At 35.5% G+C, this 11,944-nt stretch overlaps 1 protein-coding gene across 1 annotated transcript in view; it reads right to left on the minus strand.

Annotated features, from left to right (window-relative positions):
* LOC144428078 (solute carrier family 22 member 15-like) overlaps positions 1-11,303 on the minus strand; it is a 25,905-nt gene extending 14,602 nt beyond the window's left edge. Inside the window, exons 1-3 of the mRNA XM_078116753.1 lie at positions 11,051-11,303; positions 7,250-7,399; positions 5,287-5,379 (exon numbers count right to left, since the gene is read on the minus strand). The gene's annotated coding sequence lies outside the window, so the exon portion shown is untranslated. The remainder of the gene's footprint in view (positions 1-5,286; positions 5,380-7,249; positions 7,400-11,050) is intronic.
* Between the last annotated feature and the right edge of the window lie 641 nt (positions 11,304-11,944).

Below are 11,944 nucleotides of genomic sequence, written 5' to 3' on the forward strand. Positions count from 1 at the left end.
GTCTAAGCCAAAACTTATTGCTGTTGGATCTAGCCCAGACTTATTTTTGTTTGATCCTAGCCCAAGGGTCTAAGCCAAAACTTATTGCTGTTGGATCTAGCCCAAACTTATTTTTGTTTGATCCTAGCCCAAGGGTCTAAGCCAAAACTTATTGCTGTTGGATCTAGCCCAAACTTATTTTGTTTGATCCTAGCCCAAGGGTCTAAGCCAAAACTTATTGCTGTTGGATCTAGCCCAAACTTATTTTTGTTTGATCCTAGCCCAAGGGTCTAAGCCAAAACTTATTGCTGTTGGGTCTAGCCCAAACTTATTTTTGTTTGATCCTAGCCCAAGGGTCTAAGCCAAAACTTATTTCTGTTGGGTCTAGCCCACACTTTTTTGTTTGATCCTAGCCCAAGGGTCTAAGCCAAAACTTATTGCTGTTGGATCTAGCCCAAACTTACTTTTGTTCGATCCTAGCCCAACTTATTTATGTTGATCCTAGCCCAAGGGTCTAATCCAAAACCTATTTTTGTTGGGTCTAGCCCAAACTTATTTTTGTTTGATCCTAACCCAAAGATCTAAGCCAAAACTTATTGCTGTTGGGTCTAGCACAGACTTGTTTTTGTTTGATCCTAGCCCAAGGCTCTAAGCCAAAACTTATTTCTGTTGGGTCTAGCCCAAGGGTCTAAGCCAAAACTTATTGCTGTTGGGTCTAGCACAGACTTATTTTTGTTTGATCCTAGCCCAAGGGTCTAACCCAAAACTTATTGCTGTTGGGTCTAGCCCAAACTTATTTTTGTTTGATCCTAGCCCAAGGGTCTAAGCCAAAACTTATGGCTGTTGGGTCAAGCTTAAACTTATTTTTGTTTGATTCTAGCCCAAGGGTCGAAGCCAAAACTTATTTCTGTATATAGTTAATATTTCATACAGGTCAACTATAATCTAAGATATGTGGAATGAGATTATGATACTTTCTCGTTCAAGTATCCTTGTGGCTACTGCAATATAGATTATTAGACGAGGAGAAAGGAAAGGCAGCTTAATATACAATAAACTAGTACTTGAAAATAATATGTAGGATATTCGTCACGACACAAAAGCAACTATAAAATGGGACATATTTCTCTACAAAACTAGAAATAGGTATAATTTGAGATAAATGGATGTGTTTTTAAAGCAGTTTTTTAATAATCAAGAACTTTTCTAAAAAAAAAATATATACTTCATCTCATTTGAACAGAGATATAAGCAGGTAAGGAAGTGCATTTCCCATTGGAAATGCACAAATTTGAACGGATATAAAAAAGAGAAACAAAAACACCTCAACCTCATAAGCAGTGAAATAAAAAAATTATAAAAAATGTCACATAGACAGAGGTGACGGAGTCAAGCAAATATACCCAAATTAAATCATTGGTCAAACCGCAGCTTCCGCAAACCCCTGCACATAATACAATACAATTGCAATAAATGAAACAATAAAAAAGAACCAAATTTAGTCCCCGCACAATACCCGATTTTTCACAGGAAGTATACCCAAAAATTTACTCTAAAATAAAAAAAATGCCTACCGGTAACTACAAATCTATATCAGTATAAATCCCAGCTAAGACATATAACACGTAAATAACAAAAATCCCATCGGAGTTATAATCAATTGTACAAATATAAAAAATCAAAAAACAGTTACACGATAAGCTTATAAATAAAACAATATGAAATCACAATGGAAATAAATCAAGTGGCAGGACTACGCTACACCTGCCATAGCAACGAATGATTACGTTGTCATATTTAACAGGTTATTCTGGTCCTCTTAGTACGAACCCCAGGGTTAAAATATGAATATCATTACATCCATAATGTCATTACTATCAACAATATTGTCATTCTCAAAGCCAAAATCAAGCAAATTAATACCATCTAAGATGATCAACATAAGTAATCCTATATTTTCCACCCCAGAGATGGCCAATACCGAATGGCGAATAGTTCACATTTTCAATACATTTGGAATTATTATTTTCGAATATGAAATATCGGATACATTCGAAAATAAATTCAAATAAAGGAAAGCATATTTTAGTGTATAAAGAAGTTTGCATACAATAAACAATGGAATAACTGTTATCTACAACCTGGCTATTCACCAGACATTTTATGTCCGCACATCGCCGTGATATTTTAGAGTAGTTTTGTTTTTCACATTGTAGTAGGTACGAAAATACAAATTAAAAATTAATTATAATCAGGCAGTTTAAAGCTTTTCATGTTGATTGCCGTGGCATTCATTTTTTGTTATTTTACGCAACCTGAGATAAGTTGAACAAAATCAAAATAATACAGCGAGGCATTTTAGGTGCTGGTATCTAAACATTTTGCGCAACAGAAAATCATCCTAGTGAAAAGTCTATACTATTATCTATCATTATCAAAATTATTTGCAGAAAAGAGAGAAAAAGTATGAATTATATTTCCCAATAATTCCGACTTGCGACAATTTATTTGGTATCGTAACACTTGTGGCATTACATACCGTAAGTTTAAATTTTCCGACGTCATCGAAATGAATGCGTAAATTAGAAGCCTTGCAGGGGAATAGCGGCTATGTCAATCACTCAATCGTGCAACAATATGAGGTGCACGTTCACACCGAAGATAACAAACAATCAAAGTGCCAGGTCTATTTCATCGTCAGTACAATACAAAGCGCAGAAAACTGTTCGAAGATTTCACTTAGGAGGCAAAACACCTCACTGACAGCTGAATGCGGCTATTATTCAGAAAGGTACTTGAATCGTTTTGGACAACCCTGTTTACCAGTATTATTAACATTCTTGATATAATAAACAAAATGTGAAAAAAAATATAACACTTTAAAGGGTCTCACCCAACCAGTTGACCAACCTATTCTTACATGGATAAAAAATACAATACAAAATCCCCCACATTAAAAAACAAAGATTTGACAGTTACATTGAAATTTCGTTTCTGCCAAACAGCAGATTTCCTGATTGATCCCTGGCAAATTCGAAGGGTTCAGATGGGGCATTATTGAACAGTTCAACAATTTCATCATGTAACGTTCATTCATACACAACTCATGGAGTTGTCTGTATATTTCAAGCACAATTAGAATGATTTTCCTACAGGTGCAGACGATAAAACACCCAATATAGAACTCCATCAATGACTTTCATTATCTTTCAGCAGCTGCACAAAATTCAAACTTTCCTGGAATAGAACAGTAGATCTACAGATAAAGTAGGTTGATCCAAGGTTTTCTTCATAGTTAGAACTTTTGAAATATGACATCCTTCATCCGCCTTTCGCATTCATACAACCTGATGCCATAATAAAACAATCACCAGGTTAGACCAGTTTGCCCCATCTAAAAAAATATAAATCAAGTCATTACAAATTTGAACTGAATTATACGATTTACTGATCAAACTCTTTTCAAAAATACGATTCGGATCACAGAGACAAACAACAGACAAAAACAAATTGTTATTAGGTTGAAAGCAAGAGCGCAAAAATGATAAACCTCATGAAAAAAAGTAAAATTTCAATTAAGTAGTTGAGTGAGTAGAGTAGTTGAAAAAACATCTATAAAATTTAAGTTTAGAGCAGTGGTTTTTCACCTTTTTGGTGGAGGGGGTCTATAGAAACGTTGCTGATTGAAGCTTTTTTCCACTAGAGCTCTGATATGAGGCGAACTACAGCTCACTTGTCAGATATAGCAATGGTTCCTGGACCTTTTTTCACACGACCCAAATTTTTATACCATCTAAGACTACAAGTACTCCTGTATATTGACTGCAAGTGGATGTGGACGGTACACATCAGTCCAAAAATATATGACCGAGTACGGCAATGCATACGTGTATCCACAAAATATTTTATGGTGTTTTGCGTTGAAATACGATTTTACAGACTTTGGGCTTTTATTTTATGCAAATTACTTAATTATTATATTACTTAATTTTATTTCAGAATATATTGGATATTTTATATTCGAAAATAATAATTTAGAATGTATCGGAAATAGTAGATTATTCAGGTATACAGGTATATGAATTGATTTCAAAGAGTCTGAAGATACTATACTAACCTTTACTATGAATATGATGACTAGAAAATATGGCATCAACATTGAATCTTGTACATTTCCGACAACATATTTAGTAAAAATAGTCGAAACGTGAGCACAGTATACATGAGTAATGTGATGTTATGTGAACTCAGAAGTTTAAGGCTGATGACTATCAGTAACTGGCACCAGAGTCTGCAATATGTATCGAATATAAATTGTTTTGGTAAGGAAGGCATTAATGAAATAAGGCAATAAGGCGTCAATTTACAGACAGTTCGCCATGCTTTTATGGTCAAAACCATATTATTGTGTTTGTTATCACCTCAATATCACCACCAACATAATTTACCACAGTCATACTTTCAATCATGTTTAGGATACTTGATTGAAGTTGGTCAGTGCTGATAATAATGCTCATTTCTGTATAGATTCGGTATAATTGAGATATGTAAATAGAACTAGACAAAATGAAATATTTAAAATACATGATTTGTTGCTGGTAATAAAGACTTGCCAATTGTGGTAGCGTTGAAAAAATGCGGCATAGTGATATATCAGACTGATATTCATTCTTCGACTGAAGAAAACTATCATTAGCGAATGCTGCATTTATGCAAGAAAACTGTAGATTGTAATCCAATGAGATTGGAACGTATTTTCTTTTATCACTCAAGCCCCTTATGAGATAAAACTTCATTTACATTCTTATTGAAAGTCAAACACTCCATTTTAGGAGAAAATCAACTTCGGCGTATGCAAGTCTCCTTTAATTTGTAGTGCTTAAAATAATCAACTAAGTGCATTATACACGTGTCAGAAATTTTAAATTTCAACTCCCAGCTCTAGAGAATTCAAAACCGGGCTCTGTTTAAAAATTTTGAGAATACGAGTCAACTACACAGCCCTATTGAATACTAGAGTCCAGAAATTTTGGGTCCAAGACAAATATTATCTGCAGTGTAAAAAATTTGGAGACTAAACTATATCATCAATATTAAATTCACACCAATTCAAACATAATTCTATGTTTAAGTGGCTTTTCATACAGAATCTTTTTGAAGCAAGAGATGCAATGTATCCTAAACAACTTTCCAGCTTTATAAATGTTTGGATAGAAGAATAGTTTGGTCACAGAAGTATCAGATAGACAGATATCAAACAGAGAGTAATACATAGATAATCAAACAAAGAAAAGTTATTTTAGTTACCTGTAATTCAATAAATGCTGTACTGTAATGTATTGCAAACAGAAATATTGCAATTACTGGATAGACAATCATGTCTGACTGAAGACGTTCTCACTAAAAATAGGAAAAAATGAAGTTTTAAATAGGTTTTAAAAATCCAAAACGGAATCTTATATTGTACGAAAGTGATTCCCGTTTATAATAACATTTGTCACGATAAATCAATGTTTCCTAAAGCATTATTATTCATCCGTACACATTAAGAACTACAGGCAGTAATAAAATAATAACAATATCAACATTAAGATTAAGGTTACTAAGAGTTGCATATCTGACGATATTGGACATTTAACTGGTGTATAATTGTCAGTGGTTCCCAATCTGGGTGTCGCATTTTTTGAGGGGGTCGCGGGATAACATAATTTAATGTGCAACTTTTTTCTATAAAATCTCGATGAAAAAAATAAATTTGTATATAACCGGAAAAATTATAAACGAGAAACAATGGAAACCAATATTTGAGGCTTTGGGTTGACTAATTCCAAACTAAGGTCTCCCACTTCAGAACACTCTTACCAATGTGATATATTATCTGTTGACACTACAGCATGCATTTTAATTTTGACTATGAGTTTGTGGTTCAGTACCCTTTCATTGACTTCCCCATTTACCTATTTTGGAACCCGTCCTCTCTCTCTACGAATTCTATATTATTTATTGAATCTATAATGAGCCGCTTTCCAGTCCCATTTTTGTACAGTTTACGTGATTTATCATAATAAACTGAATATTTGTGCTACACAATTCGAAGTGCTTACTATATATATAAAAAAGCAAATTTCCTCCCTTGGGCAGAATTCTTCCCCGATTGGGAAGCATTGCGATAGGTGTCTCATTTTACCACTTGTGCGTTGGAGTATTATTCGACAAGAAACTTAGCAGTCGCGGCAAAAAAATTTTGTAGACATGGCAGCGTCAAAAATTGAGTATGTTCCTCATTTTTTTTTTTCAATTTCAAGTGTTGCGTGAAAATTGCGCAACTGTAAAGGCCCTCTCGTTCATCTTCTACTATCAAGTCAGGCAAACTTTCTATGAAATGAGTAACAAGAAAGTACAGAGTTATGCATTTTCATGAGCGTATTTTTAGCTACCACTCTGGTCAATTTTGACTCCCGTTATTTTCAGTTTTCAGTAAATCAGTTTGATAAATTAGGTACCGGTAGGTCTTGTAAATTGCCCTAATATCCGGAAATACTGTACTCATCAAATAGTACTGATAGTGCAATTTCTATTTTGGGGATAACAGGGTAATTCAATAAATGATAGTATTTGAATTGATTTGAGGATAACTATTTTGCAGAAAACAATAAAGCTTAACATCCTCTCTTTTGTATGGCATACTAATTTAAAATCAGCATATATTGTGAAAGGGTGCGGTAAGCTAAAAAACATGAGTTTTTTCCTGAAAAATTTGGTGCCGCACGAACAAAAAGTTTGGAAACCGCTGATATAAACAGTAAATAGGCAATTATAAAACTGGCAAAACAAAATGGTCTTCGAGGTGTAGTAGCAAACCTAATGTATATTTGATAATTTATAAGCAAGATACATATATTAATTTAGACTCTCGGATTTGAAATTAAACTTGCGGACCCTTGCGGACTGTATTGGCAGAATCTTTGAGTGCCACGGAGCTAATGTGGAGAACCATTGCTCTATTAATTATGCCGGCACCATAGGTTGTAGACCTCTGGTTCGAACCCATCCGCGTTTGAATTAAATTAGAACTTACTTTGGCTCTCAATTACAAATTTGTTGAATTGTCTATCAAATAATGACTGTGGAATCAATGCTTTTTCAGTTTCTTTCAGCAATTACAAATTCATGTCTTCACCAAAAGTTTGAAATTTTGACTCTTTACTCCAATATCAGTAAAATCATGTCACTCTCTAGAATCCGTCATCAAATACTAAATATAAATTACCTTCCCATCGCCATATCATCACACAAGGTATTTTGTAATGAACAAGTCAGATGTTCATAAAATGTTGAGTTGAGGTTATTATCATCCGATCATGGTCTTCTGTCTATCTGGGCTGCTACTCTTCTGTTAGAATGGCCCACTCTCTTTGTACTAAAAAATAAATCAACTGTGAGCATAAAATGTAGAAGGGTAATGAGATCTTGAGTAATAGTGAAGACTTTTTCAGCTAGTGCTCTGAAATGAAGCGATAACTACTGCCCACTTGTCATATATGACCGATACCAGCACCTAGGTATTGCATTATCGTGTCTTGCATTAATAAGACTCTAAAACATTGGTTCTCAAACCTTTAAAATCGCACCTCATTTATAAAATTCGTCAAGTCTTCTGTCAAACTCAAAAATAACAAGATAACACATTGAAAATATGTGGATAGAACGTAAATATCGAAATCTAACAAATATATTCATTTTTAATTACCGTATATAATTGCATATAAGCCGAGTTACTTTTCATAAACTAATACCGCAAACCTAAACTGAATGATATTATCATCAATGGCGCCAGGCTAACAAATAACATCGGCCATAGATACTAAATAATATTTAAGAGCTATTTCATAGGCTGAAAATGCAAAGATTTCCCGGTATGCTCGGTCACTATTGATGAAAACAATGAATTACGACACAATTTGCTTCTAAATTTATTGTCGTGGTCACCCATGATATCTTGACTATGTTAAAAATACAAAAATAATTGTAAAATATTTTCAATCAAAAACATCCTCGATGTGTTGTAAGTACTTCAAGTCGGTGCTCATTTAAATCCTCTCATGTCGACAGTAATTTAGTCGTGCCGTAAGGGGCTGTCTTCGAATACGAATACGATTAAACATAAAAATCGAAAAATGTTCTCAATCAAAATGTGTGTGCAATATGCCCTATTAATATAAACACTGAAAACGATACTAGAAGATAGCGAATAGCAATATTTGAATATTAAATTTGAATTGAACATCATCGACTGTAATAGTTGCTTACAGCATGTTACGATTTGGAGAGTCGGCTTATACGCAAATTTTTATAAATTTACTATTTTAATAAAGTCGTTTTTAGAAGGTCGGCTTATACGTGAGATTGGCTCATAAGTGAGGCTATACAGTAGCTGCACTCCAACTAACCTCTAGCGGGGCACTCCCAACTGTTTGAGAACCACTGCTTTTAAATACCATAGCAATCTACGGACATAATATGTGTGGTAAACTGCCCGATTATAATTAATTTTTCATGCATATTTTTGCCATTCTGCGAAGTTATTATTTATTAATAAGCTACAAAGATCCGTGAAGAATCCCAAGAAATGTTTTTCATTCAATTAAGTATGATAATAATTGATTGAATATACTTAATAACATTGGTTAGCTTAATAATAGGTCCATCATAGTTAGGGATGGGCAATTCAGAATACCGAATCCGGAGGATTAGAATTTAGCAGGATCTGACAATAGGTTGCGGTTTCTGCCTCTTCATCACCACGCGTCAATTTTTTTATTTCAGGTTTCTAATTTAATATTCAAATATGAGCGTTTTCTCCCACGTGGAAATCACTGGTTTGATATTACTTGCATACCTTTGCGAAAAAAAAAAAAATGTGAAATCAGCAAACATGGTAATCTCAAGTGGCATATTCAGAACAGCAGCGACTTAGTGGCGATATTCTGATAACGTGATTGCAGCAATCTTTATTAATATTTTATAGAAATGCCTTGCTTTATTTTACATTATATTATGACCTGTGAGTTTTCCCAAAATATGATGTAAACCAAAAGCCAGGCGGTAAATGTTACAATATTATTTGCGATTAGTTTAGATCAAATATTAAATATTATTATTACTTTTAGGACACCAATTTCCAAGATACAAATTCCAAAGTTGTATAGCAAAACATGGCAATTTGTCAAATTTACTCTTCACTAAATAAATATAACTTATACCTTTTCTTGCTTCGTGGCAAATAATTTTGATAATGATAGTTAAAAGTATCGATTTTTACTAGGATGATTTTCTGTTGCGCAAAATATTCAAATATTCAAAAAGTCTCGCAAGGATGTTTTAGAAGATTCAGCTTGTGTAAAAGTTCCGCTCAAATTCAATTCTCACAAGAAATTGGGCAATTTATGTCTTCATGTCCTTGAGTAAGATTAGACTAGGGCCTATAGTTAGACCAACCATACATCCCGGTTTAAACGTCTGTCTCGGTGTCCCGTCCCGGCTAGCAAAATGTCCCGGAATTTTACTTTAGTGAAATTTTCAAAATTAACTCCGACCTTATGCAAAATTATGAATAATTCCGTCCCAAAAGGCATAACTTTAACTCGAGGCTTATATCTTAATTTTTTAGCTTATTAGGTTGAGTAAAATATCGCGCATAGCTTTAGAAATCCTTTGGCTAGGGAATAATGAGTGACGTTCATTTCGTCATTATTCTATTGACTCCAATGAAACTACAGCAATTGCTGCATCAGAAGCCTTATTATGCTTGGAGTTGGAGAAGGCATAATAACTTTCATTTGGTTTTGTTTGAGTCATATTATGCTGAAAGTAATCTAGAACTTGAGATTCTGTAGAGTAATGCAATATTAAAGCTTATAGATATAAATATGGAATAAAAATTTGCAAAGCTCAGGCCGCCGGCCTTTCGTCCAGTTATTTCATTCATAGTTTTGAGTTTGTCCCGGATTATGCCCAAGAAATTAATATTATGGTAAGTCTACCTATAGTGCTAGTATTGGTACATCGGGTGGGTCTCGTGTAGTTTCTTACCTAACATACTTTTAGTGGGCGTAGCATCACAATTTTTTGACATGTCAATCCTAACCCCCACCAGACTATGCCATCCAAAAATTACATCACTACGACGTCACAATCACGTCATAGAGCTTGTTAAATATACGTAATATCGCCCGAAATGGTATCGGCGCCGACGATAAAGAACTTCTAACGTCAGCGACTCTCTTATATTGGAATCGTCGCGACGTAAAAACGAGAGAAATAGCCGGTCGATTTCGGGTGCGCAGACGTGCGCGTCTTGGATGACAGTTCGTATAGTTTGAAGGTCTCTATTACGTCACTGTGACGTCGTAGAGACGTAATATTTGGATGGCGTAGTCCGGCGGGGGTTAGGATTGACACATGAAAAAATTGTTGCGCTATGCCCGCTAGAAGTATGTTAGGCAGGAAACTACATGAGACCCCATCGGGTCTGGTAGGTATAGTTTAGTACCACATGTACTTCTAGTTGACCTGGCTCAACAATTTTTGCATATGTCAATCCTAACCCCGACCTGACTACGTCACCGAAAAATTACGTCATTTCGACGTCACAGTGGCGTAATAAGGCCCACCGAAGTATGCTGATGGTCGTCCAAAACGCGCAGACGATCACCCGAAATCGAGCAAGTAATCTCTCCCGTTTTCTTGTCACAACGATCACGATAGGAGAGAGATCGCCGGCTTTAACAAGTTCGTTATCGGCGGCGCAGATGACATTTCGGGCGATCGTAATTATACTTTGGCAATCCCTATGACGTGATGGTGACGTCGGAGTGACGTAATTTTTGGATGGCATAGTCAAGTGGGGGTTAGGAATAGCATATGCAAAATTCGTTATGCTACGGTACGCCCACCGGAAGTACTTGTGGTACTAAACTATACTAGACCCGGTACATCTTGGAGGTATTTGTAGACCATTAGCTTGTCTTCGCTGGTATCAGCTTGATATTAGGCCATTCGTTTGACTAACCTGGCTCAAGGAATCCATATTTCCAGTCTCGACGTCGCCTACAATTATTTTCCCATTTGTTTCTTCTGCCGGCATACCGTATGTTGATAGTTTCAATAGTTGCAATGTTTTGGCATTCCCGAGCCGAGCGACCATTCATTTATTAGCAGAAGGCAACAGCCTAGCCGAGGGCGAGGGTCACGCAGAACCGCTGTAAGATCGCAGGCGACGTTGATCGAGGATGGCGCCAATTTACATCGTTGCGCAATCTAGGTATAGAGGACTTGCACGGGTCACGTGACTTTGTTTACTAGACGGCAAAAAAACAAAAACGTCCATTTGGCTCCTGTCAGTTGCAAGTCGGATTATACGTTTCCGTTTTGTTTGGCTGTTGAAAATGGTTATTTCGTATTGTTCCGTTGACTGTACGTATAGTATAGACAACGAAATGGATCTTCAGTTATATTCCACTGTTTTGAAAAGATCCGGAACGTCGCGCAATGTAGATATCAACTATTGGCAGGACTGCTTGGTGTCAAGTCCAGAAGTCATCTCGATTGTGTTTCACTGTTTGCGGACAGCACTTCGGTGATGGTGAGTGATGCCGATAATAGGATAAAAAAAATTTGGCTCGCCAAAAGGGAGAACCGGAAAAATCGTGAAAAAACAAAACAGCAATGCTCAATAATGTGAGGACAAACATTAAAACGAAGTGTTATCAAATCTTTCACAGTAACGGTAATCTCATTTAATAAAAAAAACTCCCGATTTCGCTGACCGCCAGATCGCCTAAATGTGATCGCCGAACCACCATGCTACGATGCGCAATTTTTTAATTTTGATGACGTCATCATATATAACTTTGAAGTGAAAAACAAATCTCGTAGGGCCTACATAAATGTTTGAAATAAATAA

Source organism: Styela clava, chromosome 10 (genome assembly GCF_964204865.1).
Source record: "Styela clava chromosome 10, kaStyClav1.hap1.2, whole genome shotgun sequence".
NCBI lineage: Eukaryota > Metazoa > Chordata > Ascidiacea > Stolidobranchia > Styelidae > Styela > Styela clava.